The 13,350-nt window shown below is 38.6% G+C and overlaps 1 long non-coding RNA gene across 1 annotated transcript in view; it reads right to left on the reverse strand.

The window, feature by feature from the left end:
- LOC131344469 (uncharacterized) overlaps positions 1 to 10,506 on the reverse strand; it is a 34,912-nt gene extending 24,406 nt beyond the window's left edge. Inside the window, exon 1 of the long non-coding RNA XR_009203323.1 lies at positions 10,387 to 10,506. This is a non-coding gene — a long non-coding RNA (uncharacterized LOC131344469). The remainder of the gene's footprint in view (positions 1 to 10,386) is intronic.
- Positions 10,507 to 13,350: the final 2,844 nt, after the last annotated feature.

A 13,350-nucleotide genomic window follows, 5' to 3' on the forward strand; every position in this document is an offset into this window, starting at 1 on the left:
ATCTCTGAGATATGGCCAAAAAAGAGAGAGAGAGAGAGAGAGAGAGAGAGGGAGAAAGAGTGAAAGAAAGAGAAAGCCCTCTTCTATTTGCAGTTCCATTAATCTCCTGAAGCTTTAAATGTATAATCCAAAGGAAGACAAAGCAAAAGTCCAGCACCCGTCACCCGGGATTAAATATTCATGCTGTATGCCTCTCTCTGCTTTTACACCGACAGCGTCCATGCTCGCTGCTCTTTGATATGGAGTCGGCTAAGGCGCTTACGTGACCGCTGGCCCGTGAACGAGGAGGACAGCGCAATCAGAAAAAGTACCAGAATCAACATGAAATAGCCGGCAATTACTGCTGCTTTTTTTTTTCACCACCACAGTGGGTGGAAACAAGGAGAGCGTATATAAATTCAGCGTGTTCTGGAAGAGCTCACGGCCCTCGCTCTGGGATGGTGGAGGGCGCAGGGAAGTAACTATACCCATAAGTGATTATGTACTCATTCCAGTTCTGTCACTTTGTGTTTACACGTCCGTCAATGACATGGCCATCAAGTCCTTTATAATTTAAACAGCATATAATTTAAACTAATGCTTTTAGAGGTCGTTATTCAGACATTCGCTCGGAGTAGACAAAAAAAAGGAAGAGAAAAAAAATGCGAGGAGAAGCCAGGCTCGTGTTGATCTTTGTATATCTTGTCAAATCATTTATCGTCCGTAGTTTGACAGCCGAAATAGCCTGGAAAAAAAAAAAACACACAATCCCATTTCAAAGTCTGATCAGAAAAATTGGTATTGAAATGACAAGCCAGAGCGTGAGTGGAAGCGTGAAGGCATATACAGTACATTTACAGCTTTTAAAATAAACACCCGATCAGAATTGCAAGCTACTTATTCTTTGTTAAATGTATGCTAATGCTATCCAGCAAGTTGCACAAACATTCGGTTCTGTATATGTAACGCTGACATATTTCATTTTTCCTTTCAGAATATGTTTACGAAGCTGAGTGGCAAAAAAAGGGAGTGTTTATCCAGCCTCTAAATATTACACAGTCGGGCAAGTTGTCATCGTTCTAACACATTCTCAAACCCCTGACGATTTTTTTACCACAATTTGGGGTTTTCTTGAATTGCTCCTTTTCATTTTTTTCTGCATAAAGCAATCCATCTTGCTATAATTTGATCCCTGGAAGGAAAAGAATATTTACATCGAATCAGTGTTATAATAACTACAACATAATGACACTTAAGAAAATAATTGTACATAATTGTAGCACAGTTTTAGCTTTTGAATAGTTGCAGGTTGAGGGTGGGATTTGTTCTAGGTGAAAAAATTGAAAGTTTAAATCTATAGAAACAGACTTGTCAAGTTTTACAAAACTAATCATTGTATATATTACTATACATGAAATCTCTGAAGTCATATAGCTTGATGAGAGAAATAGCATGTGGGTTTTATAAACGCTATCAGCCGTCAGCTGACTTTATGGTGCGTTTTTGTGAAAACCTTCAAATCCAAGTCCACTATCGAGTGCAACACCGAGCTTGTAATCAGACGTCTTTGTTTTTTTTTTCTCTCCCTTCTAAGCTGGCGGATTGCCAAACTTTGAAGATAAACAACTCTCCAAGATGTACACGGACCTCGATAATTGAATCTTATCCTCTCTGGAAAACATGCGGTAGTGATTTGATGACATCATTAATCAATATACAGTACATTACACGTCTCACAAGTTCTCAGGATTTGCATTACTCCATGACACGGCGAATAAAGAGAAATATGCCCGTCAGGTTCAGGATAATGTTAATGACTGGACCTCACAGACTTGATCACCGCTCCTTCACTTGAAGGCCTGTCATTCAGGATTTAACCGATTCTCTGAATCTGGCTCTTTTCAGCTGTAAATCCTGATATTACAGTCCTCCAGGCTTTTTTGACTGTTTTACAGAGCCATTTAAATAAGAGAGCAGGGTGGAAAAGTGTGTCAAGGGTCTGTAACAGATGTCTAGTGGTCTATCTGCTCTCCCTTTGGCTAATTTAGCACTATATTGAGCCTTCAGGGAGGATTGATGGTCCGAGAGGAGGGGCCTTCTCTCCTCCACACGAACAAGTCCCAGGAGGAAGCGGCCACAACTTCCAACACTTTATTACTGGTCAATTTGGAGTCTTCTTTCACTTGGGTGACATGGCTTAGGAGATGTCACAGACTGGCCAATCAATACTTGAAGCTTAGCGGGCTGAAGTGTCTGCCACCACGAATGGCAGCAGCTGCGGCCGCACTCACTCTTGACCTGTTTATCGGACGGTAATTACTTGCGAAGTGCTCAACATTTGGCTCGGGTTGACCACACCACATTAATGAAGACAAAAGGAAAAAAAAAGTCAGACTTGATTGATCTGTCCGTACTTGAGCTTGGCCACTGTATTTTACATGCGACGGGGATTAACAGAGAGTGGATAAGGTTAAAAATGCTTATTTTTCTAGCACACAATTGATCAGTGATCTGATTCTAAAATGGTAGTGAGATTTGGCAGGGAGTCAGGCAGTTATAAGTTCCTTGAAAGGCAGCAATTGGCTTTAAAAAGTGGAAAGTGCTCTTCCCTCCCACAGAATGTCTAATCGACCGGCACTATCTCCTGATATTTCTTGCCTTATTTCCTCTGAATGAAGAGGACGAGCAGGCAGCGGTTGTGTTAGGCTGCGGTTTGCCCGTGGCTCGATGTTCTTGACTTGTGGTGCAGCAAGCCGCTCAGCATGTAAGCAAGCCAAAGCCCGCTAGCTAGAGAATGTATTGATCTTATAGATTTCCTCCAAAAGATGCGATAATGATACATCATGGCCAGATTTAGCTGAACAAACTGTTAGGGAAGTGTGAAACCAATTTTGAAACATAAAGACCGGCGTGTTCCGTTGTAACGCCTCGACAACAAAGGAGGTGAAGACAAAAAAATCTATAAAAGACCCTGAAATGCCTTTAGCATTGTTGGATTTGTGGCTAATTGAAGCTTGTGTGATATTTAAACTTTAACAACATACAGAGATTGATGCTATTACTAAATAGTTATGCTTATAACATGCTAATTTGTGACTAATGTTAGTGGAAAAAAAACACCATTTTGCAATTATTCTCAATATGATGAATCATATATACTATAATACTACATGAGGAAAAATTAAAACATGACCTTCTCTTTCCGATTCTTTTAGACATATGCTGATAATCCAGCATGAAACACATCAAGTCCTTTCATTTTTTTAACCTAAATCAACAAATCTGTGCTTTAAGCTTCTTACAACACTAAAGTATTTCATTTATGTAAAAAAAAAAAAAGAATAATAATCATAAGGTTTATTTTTTTAATAAAATCCAGACTCGACATTCCACATTTTTTCCAGCTGATTAAAATGTAATCACTGATTATTCAAACCCACAATCTTTTTTACATCAAGGGGAGCATTTATTTTAATCTCGATTTTTAATTACTTGGCCAATTTCTGCTTTCATGAGAAAATATTCATCTTTTCAGTATGCAAATTTACAAGATGAAATAAAAGATGAGCGGTCCAAATAAGAAAAGAAAAAGAAAAATAAATAAATAAGAGGAAAGTACTTCGGGCTAAATTTCTGGTATCTATCAGAGAAACTTTAATTTAATGACACAGCAGATGATACGAATGAAATGTCAGAAATGGGATATTTCTACATCTGTATGTTGTAAGCTTAATACAGAATATAGCAGATAGCAAAGCAGGAGAACTCTATGTAATATACTCACGGTGATGCTAATCATGTAATTGGAATATATTTGGAATAATTCAAATGGATGAATCATTTTTTATTTTTTATTTTTTTAAAGCATGTCCTAATTCTTGAACTTATGCACTATATAATGTATAAGAGACAATAATTTGATGCGTCACGTCCAAAACAATGTGCCTTCATTCTTATTTTAATAAAATAAATAGATTTTTTGCTGTATTCTTTTCCAGGACGCTGTACACCGAGTTCAATGGCTGTAATTTTATATTTTTTCCCCCCTCTGCTTATCTAAATGCTGGAAGAAGCCAGCATGCTGAGTGGTCATTTTGGTGCTGTAATGGCCAAATCAAAATAACAACATGTCTCTTCACACAAAATGACCGCAGCATGACGCTGCCAGCTGAAATTAATTCCACCTTTGAGTGAGGCAGGGAAACACTTCGAGTCCCTGAGATCTACTGTAAAAAGTCTTGAATATGTAGGAGGCCTTATCTTTCTCTCGCCGTTTCTCACCGCAATTCAATCTCCCAAAGTTCAGGATTACACTGATGGAAATGTACATCAAACAAAAACATTTTTTTTTCCTGCGCCGAAGCGCCTCCCCAAGCTGTTAGGGGGTGGATTTGCGGCGGTGTGACGAAAGGTAGACGTCTTTGTGTTGGAAAAGGAAATGAAGGGTAACAGTGAACTCATCATTTTAGCTCATGATGCCTTATAACTGAGTTTTTTGGACAGAAATGAGCCAAATCGTAACGCAAAAGAATGACCTAATTTCATATATTCCATACAGAATCCCAGCTTTAGCTAAACCAGCATGTTTTATAAATAGGGTCAAAAAAAAAAGGGAAAACAAAACAGCAAATTAACCACATCCATGATATAAAGCTGCCTGTATCTTACATAACGAGGTGAAAAGCTTACGTTTTACCTTCTAAACATTCTCCTGCGTTAATGCTGTACAGTGGGGGTTTTAACTTCAGCATGAGGCATGTGTTCCCTATAACAGGGAGATCTCAAACACTCGCCTAGCTCTGGAAAGTGAAATCTTCACAGTTGTGTGAGTGATTTGAGCGTTTCAGAGTTTAGAAAGTCATGCATGCCAGATTTTATTGTCTTCATGTGTGTAACAAAAGCGCGACCCACAGCAATGGATATTGTGGATGACAATATGAGAAAAATATTAAATAATAATAAATAATAGCGGGGCATGACGAATTAAATTCAGCAGGATTTTAGCTAAATAGACAACAGTGTGTTGGTTTGACTGTACAAAGGGAAAATAATATTCAACATCTAGCTAAATGGATCCAACACAAACTAGCAGCCTTTTTAAGATTTATTAGTAAAACGATTTCTTTTAAAAAATTAAAGAAAAAAAACCTGCTACTGTCCTGTTACGCGTGCAGAACCACAGTGTTGTCACAGCCACTTGACGTCTCTATTCAGCGCGTAATGTTGTAAATAATTGCAGACAATTAGCATCTTATTAATGAGGCTGAAACAAAAGGCCAGCTCCCCTGGCACACTTTTTTCTCAGCTCGATGGAAAACAAAACCTTCGCCGCTGTTGACAATACGCCATCTGTCTCCAAATCCACAGGCAAAGAGCAGCCACGCTCTGTGCTAATATGACATGTTGAAACATTAATCGCCCCCTTGGGCCGACATAATTACTACTCCATGTTAATCACCTAACAATTAGCAGCCATCAGTTCCGAGGGGCAATCAACGAATTAACTGGAGAGATTCTCGTGCATGTTCACTGCCATTCTGCTCATTCAAAAGCAGCCCAGGCCTTTAGACTGACACCTTCTGTGCACGCCAGAAGAACTCATTTGCACTTGTACCAATTAGGCGCTTTAATATCCCTCAGTGAATTGGAAGGCCCTTTCACATATTTTGTACCTTTGATTTTTTTTTTCCTCTCCCCTCCCACCATTCCTCTTTCAGTGCTGTACTCTGGATTTATAATCCACTTCTAGATATGACCGTATAGTTTTATCCTTTTGATATTTGAATCATTTATATTGAAAAAGGGAAAAAAAACAGTGATCTGCATTAAGGATAATCGTCTTTGCTTCCTACTTTCCATTACTCTTGATAAAATTTGAAAAGTAGTTGTATATATATATATATATATATATATATATATATATATATATATATATATATATATATAAAAGTCTTTTATCATGGCACATGAAATAATATGTGTATAATGATTTAAACTGATATTATCATATTACGCTGATCGGTGTATGTGTGTAAGTTTCATCACGTTGTGACGTGACACTGTCATTTTCTGACAAAATCTCAACACAAGCTTCTATTTCATATTAAAAACCTCCGAATTCAATCTCACTGCTTCGTCCTTGGCTAATCCAATTCTTTATTCCTTCGTAATTCTTTATATTGCTGGAGATATTACTGTGTAGATGGCCTCGTGCCTGGACCGCTAGAAATAAAATGCGAGCCATATTATGAGTCCGAGAACCGGTGTGAGGTATGAGCGCTGTACGTCAGTGAGATATTCTCAATGCATGAACCGAGTGATGAATTCTCGTTTCAGGACGCAGAAGCATACATATTTATGTCCGGACAGCGTTTTTTTCCCCCGATCCGTCTGAATAATCAGGGGACGGTTGACAGTCAGGTGCTGTCTTTGACCGGGGGCGAGGGTCCGATTTAAATGTCAACCTCGGCATCACCAAAAACTACCTATGGCAATTACTGGATGGTTTAATGGCTTTGCTGTCTTGTTCTTAATTTGCTGAAATGGCAAAATCAATAGCTGCAGTTGTAGTCACAGCTTCTTGTTTTACTGCTTTTAGATAAAGTCTAAAGAGAAGACAATCTTCACTTCCAATTTGCAATGTTCAGCATCAGGACGGCTCTTATCAGTGGGGTTTAAAAAAGCAGCTGTCTGGCCTAACCCGGCATGTCGCTCAAGCTGAGATGACCAACACGCTGCTGCTGCGGCTCCAACATAACAAAAATGGAAAACGACACGGAATAGAATGCAAGCGTTTTATTATTATTCACTGGTTCAAACTAAAATTATAATAAAACTGTTTGTCTATATGAAAAATATTTGTTTTTAAAAATGTCACACAAACTGCAGAATAGATACAGAAACCGACCAGAAAACAAAAGATGAAGGCTAAACCCTTAACTCAGTCACGTATGGCATATGTGTGTGTGTGTGTGTGTGAGTGTGTGTGTGTGTTCAGCCTCCTGTGTGACCAACTCTGTCTCAGCTGTTTTCAGTTCAAACACAACCCAAAAGGTTACATATATAAAAAGAGCACAGAGACCTCCATTCCTTCAAAAGACAACCTTGCGTTCATCCTACAACTATTTAACACTGGTGTTTCGGCCATTATGCAAATGAAGCTGTTGTAAAGTGTGTGTTCATTTAGCTTGGTTTTTTGTTTTGTTTAGTTTTTTTTAAAGAAGCCCTCAGATGTTTTTGGCTCAGCATGTGGCCTGTTAATCCATCCTAAAGCCTCCTCTCCATAATCTCCTTCTTTCATTAGCCAAGATGACCACAGAATGCCACCTTTAATGCTTTTTACTTTCTAATTGCATGTTGATCATATAGAACATTTTGTGTGCATGTGTGTGTGTGTGTGTGTGTGTGTGTGTGTGTGCGTGTGTGTGTGTGTTTAGATATTTAAACCGGAATCAGGACACTTTGTAATTGCAAAAATAATTGTACATGTTCCAGACCAGATTAAAGAAAATTTAATCTGGATATTAAGAACACGAAATGTTAAAGTTAGGGTCAGAAATAAGACAAAAAATAAAAAAGAAAAGAAAAAATAAAAATGGGTTCGAATGGGGGAAAAAAAAGATACTTGGTATGTTTGGTATTTTTTTTAATTATTCTGTAACGTCCTAACATTTCCTAGTCATGCGATACAATAAGTGGATCTGCAGACGTATATATTTCTAAAATAGCTGGGGATTTTTTAAATTATAAATTTTTAAACATTCCTGCATTGTAAAAAGTGAAAGAGATTTTAATGTACACACACTTATCACAAAGAATATTTGCGGTCTTAAATCATAACTGCACTTCATGATAATGCAAATAGTTTAAGAAGAGCATCAGACTTGTCTCGTACTCTTTAATATTTTATAAATGTGCATAAAAGAATGCCTTGTTTACAATTTCCCATCTTAATATAACTGTTCAACAATAAGTCTCTCTCTCTCTTCCACGCCTATTTCCCCCCTTCATCCCAGAATAATGCTCAGGCAAACACTGCCACCCACTGGCGGAGAAAAAAATGTAAACTAAGAGCATTGCAAATTCAAAACATACAAGGAAACATGCAAATGGCCTGCGTGTTAAGTAATACATCCCTCCAGGCACAGACATGACATGCAGATGAAAAAAAAACAGAAACAAGATTGGAAACGAGAGCTTCGAGAAAGATTCGTTCTGCGGGGATCAAACGGAGATCGAACAAGACCGTCCATTCCACATGAAGCATGTTTATGAGCGGTTCATATTCATTCTCAAAGACCGTGAAAGCCAAATACAAGTGTAAATGTATACACCCCTGTCATATGGAAGCAGTTTTGGGATGAATGGGTTTAGTAATATTTTAGGAATAATCAAAGGATTATTGCAAAAACTAGCAGACGAGTGCAAATGTGTCGCTCCACCCTGACTCCATGATTACACTTAAGCCCCTGTAGTTAGGTGTTTTGAATTTCCATATTAACACACACACACACACACACACACACACACACACATGCATTTAAAGAGAGAACAGTGGGGTGAACGGCCAAAATGTTGGCTGCACCTTTTATTAAATTGTATGAAAGACTCTGAAGGAAACCCACACCCTGTTTTCATTAGCCACATGTCATCCAGAGAGAGAGAGAGAGAAAGAGAAAGAGAGAGAGAGAGAGAGAAGACACCAGTTTTCTTTCCTTTTTACCTTTGCATCTCATGTTACCACATGCAGCTGGGCATCAAAGCTACAGAAAGCCTGGTGTTGTTTTATGTACACACACAGACACACACACATCTTACTATACACAAATACATTATATTATATATATATATATATATATATAATATATATATATACTATTATTATACACATATTAATATATATATGCCCAAAATGTTCACAAAATAAAGAACAAAAAAGAATGTATTGTTTTAAAAACACTGCTCATATGTCAAAAAACATTTTCTTTTACATTTTTTACATTTCTATCTATTTTACACAAACCTTGCTTTCCTACATCTCTATCTCATTTATCTGAAACCTAATTAAGAGCCAATATTTCACATTCCTGTTCTGATAATAAATAGTTATTTTGTGTATTTTCATGTCATCTGTTTTCACTCAGCCGATTTGCAAATGTCCCTCGGTATGACTAAACAAAGACGCTTCTTGAATTTTTTGCTTCGTGCAAAAACAAATCCAGATGTGTTTTTTTTTCCCTTCCTCCTGAGAGGAGTGAAAGAGAAAGAAATCTGCACGTGTATAACATCATAACATTTTGATTTTGGAACCTATACATCAATACCATTTTTTTGTATGTACATCACATCAAAAAAAAAAGTTCTTTCGTAATAATAGAGAGAAAAATGCAGGAATAAAAGAATATATAGGGAAATATATATGCATATTATTGTAAATAAAAAAGACAAAAATTCCATATTGATTTAAAATTCAGAATTCATATATATATATATATATATATATATATATATATATATATATATATATATGCATTCTCAGTTGTCCCTGTTCTCAGTGTAAATCCATAACTCAACATATTAACATCAGTGCTAGATTAAATGAAAGCACAGAGAGCAGTGAAAATGTTCGTATAATCAGCTGTGTGTTTGTTAAAGCCGTCGTGAGCCGGGTTTATTACTATGCAGAAGCCTCGGTAAAAACCCCTCTGCTGGAGATTTAAACCCACCACTGCCCTAAAATGCACGTCATCACACCATTGGAGCCCCCGATTGCAAATTGCATCCCTTAATGATCACTGGACTGCATTTGTCTGGCGCATCACTCTTCCCCCTCATGCAAATGCGAGCCCCGTTCCTGCCTGACCAATAGGCGAGCGTGATGAAGCAATCCTGCCCTGCGCGTGATTAAAGATGATGGATCTCCTTGGCTGATAAAAAAAAAAAAAAAAAAGCCTGGCGTAAATTTGCACACCTTAAAACGTCAGCCCGTATGACACGCTCACACGTATAAAAGAGAGAGAGAGAGAGAGAATTAACGCGGCAGGATTAAGCCGAGGGGAATAACGGGGCGTCTCTTTAAAGCCTGCTCCGACTCCTGTATATTACAACAGCCCCGTGCCCCCTGAGAGCCGAATACTGTGCTAGAACAAGACATCCCTCATCAGGAACGGTGCAGAATTACAAGTGCGTGGAATTACCAGCCAGCACTCCCCTGTCATGTCACGCCACTGAGTTTAGGATAGCCTGGGATGGAAGGATGAGGCGCAAATGAAAAGATTCTCTCCAACCTTAAAATGACGATGGCGATGAGATTTGAGACAATGAGACTGATACGTATGATATGATTCATGCAGCGATGGTTGGAACTCGACTGACAAATGACGACAAGACATTCAGAAATATATTTACCAGTGTTTCGGTCCTCTCAACCGCCCTATTCACTGGGTGTGTTGAGTGTGAGCGAGTGTGTGTGTGTATATATGTGTGCGAGTGTGAGGTTGAGCTAGCCTCCTCTTGGACCACTAAAGCAGAAGGGGGATAAGACGGTGGGGTGTGTGGAGTGTGTGGGGTGTGTATGTGTGTGTGTGTGTGTGTGTGTACACAGCCGTGGCCCCCGAGACGCGTGACCCACAGTGATAGTCGGGAGCCGTTTGGTGACCTCCTGCCAGGCGTTCCCTCCCCACACACACACACACACACACACACACATACACACAGTGATTAATTCCCCCTACCCTTCACACACTGTGGGCTCAGAGACGTGTGCCTCCACATACTGAACCCCCCCTTAACATACCCCTTCACTACAACAAATACACACACACACAGAGGCAATCACACAATACCTCTCTACTGATGCACAAAAAACATGCAACACACACACAAAGGTTGTATACATGACATTATTCTCACTACTTAAAACTGACATTGATTCTTTAAGGTAGTGTTAACATTATTAACATCATTAGCTAATTGTATATAAAACTTCCCCTTTAATCCATCCTCCATCATGTTAACAAAGCAATTAACGCTAATTAAATAACGAACCTCTGCTATCTGATTGAAAGCATGCCCACACTAAGCAGTCTTCGAAGTTCAAATTAAAATTAATTAGCTCTTGGCAGTTCATTTAATCTATTAACAAAACTTCATATGGTGTATTGATGTATTTGGATGCTACCTGATTAACATTCCAGCATAATCAAATAGTGTTAAATTAAATAACTTAAATACTATTTATTACTTATTATTAAAATATGAATGCATGGCTTTTGCATTATGTTTGTTAATACAAAGTGTTACTGCATTAAAAATCTCACAAATATACACATTTCACCAGGTCCAGCATCAGGAATTGACTATTTTCGTTATCTGTTCCTAATGAACACAGATGTATAAAGGCTAAGACTTTTTTGTGTGACAAAAATAAATCGATCCCCCTCAGGGCAAGAGCCTTAAGAAAAGCGGAAGTGAACATACTCCGTTGTTCACGTGAAAAGGTTTGGCAAAGCCTTCATCACATTCGATGAAATACATCATTTTTTTCTTCCTCTAGACATTTTCACATATCTTTCCTCTTGATTTTCTCTCTCACAAAATCTCTCTCTTTCTAACCCCAAATCCTGCAGCTACCCTGCACCAAAGCTGCATCGCCATTTCCATTTTCTGACAGAATGAATTACCGTTCGTCCACTGATTATGTGACGGACAGCAAAATTTGGGAGTGCAAAATGTAAACCCCCACCCCCCACCCCCCACCCCACCCCTTCTCATCCTGATGCCGTGACAGAAAACTGGTCATCAGGAGGATGGAGTGAAGAGAGCAATCTAGTATCTGGGGATGTGAATTTCTGATCAGGGGTAAGGAGGCTTTACGGTAATCCCATTGGACAGTGTGCTCTGATGAACACTATGACTCGGGGGGCCCTGAAAAGGTGGAGTCTCACAAGCACAGGGGTTTCGACCATAATTTAAAGCCCCACATGCCGAGGCTGGGCCAAGAGCGCCAACAAGCAGCAATTTGCCTGCCAGAGCGACTATGCAGATTATTTGAACCTGTATTACCCTTTCGACCCCCTTTTCCCTCGCGATGTTTGTGTTATTTAAATTGCCATGCTGTCAAACATGCATGCAGGACAGAGTAACGCACTGTTTAACAAACATTTCTTAACACACTCCCTCAGGCCAACACTTCTTAATGAAGTTAGATTTGCCATGCAACTCACCAGGTTAAAAAAAAAACAACAAGGAGAAAAATCTAATTCTACCATTTTAACCCTCACTATATTGATGTACCATTGAGACAAGCCATACTTTTCGATTTATTAGCAGCACAATATCATTTTATTATAGCTAACAGAAATGCAGAGCTAAACCATCGATTTTATATATTAATTACATTTACATTTATGGCTTTTAGCAGATGCCCTTATCCAGAGCGACATACTTTATAAAGTCTTACTTAATTATCATTTTAATCATGGAAAAATAATCAAATAAATAAATAAATAAATAAATATTGCTATTACCACATTTAATACAATTTAAATAATATGGATCATTTTAAGGTCAAGGTTTGGTAAAAAAAAACTTGTGAATCTGAAAACACACAAATTAGCCAAATGACTTGGTGCTCAGTTCGTCTCATTTGTTTTAGTGTTAGAGTCCAGCTTGTGGTGGGAAGAAGCAGCGATAGCCAAGGGACTCGCTGAGTACACAGCAGAGCTATGCAGTTGGCTGTTAGCCCAAGGCAGACACAGCACATTCTTATAAAGGTCATGAATGTGGGCCATGTGGTCACATGGCCAAACGAACTTTGTAAATGTTATTGTACATGATGACCTGGGAGAAGTGAGGTGCGCTCCGAGGACCTCGGGTGGCACTGAGGTGTCTGCGATAGAGGCGAGCCGTAACGTTAACGCTCGCCTTGCAGGATATGTGGGTCAACTTGGCTGAGGTGAAATGCCAAGACCTAAAATCAGTTTGGATCTATTTGCAGTGTGTTCATTTTTTTCCTCCGAAAGTTAATGAAATTTCATTTCAGAGTAGGTTCGCTACAAGGAAGCAAAGCTTCATTGGCTTCTGTAATGGTGTAGGCTGTACAGTTTAGAAAAGTTTTGCCGGGAATGAAAAGACACGCTCTTGTATCAATCTATAAGTTCACATCTCTCTGAAAACATGTCAAATACAATCCAGAGACTTGCGAGAACTGAACCGTTACGCAGTGCACAATTTGTGGACTAACAATAATTTCGAGGAGTGCTACAAGCATCACTGTGTATTTTAAAAATGTAGTGATAAACAAGAAAGTTGTAGTACAATGATAAGCTGTGAGTCGGGTTTAAATAAAGGGGACTGTATTCAACAGTGAAG

Source organism: Hemibagrus wyckioides, linkage group LG23, assembly GCF_019097595.1.
Source record: "Hemibagrus wyckioides isolate EC202008001 linkage group LG23, SWU_Hwy_1.0, whole genome shotgun sequence".
Lineage (NCBI taxonomy): Eukaryota > Metazoa > Chordata > Actinopteri > Siluriformes > Bagridae > Hemibagrus > Hemibagrus wyckioides.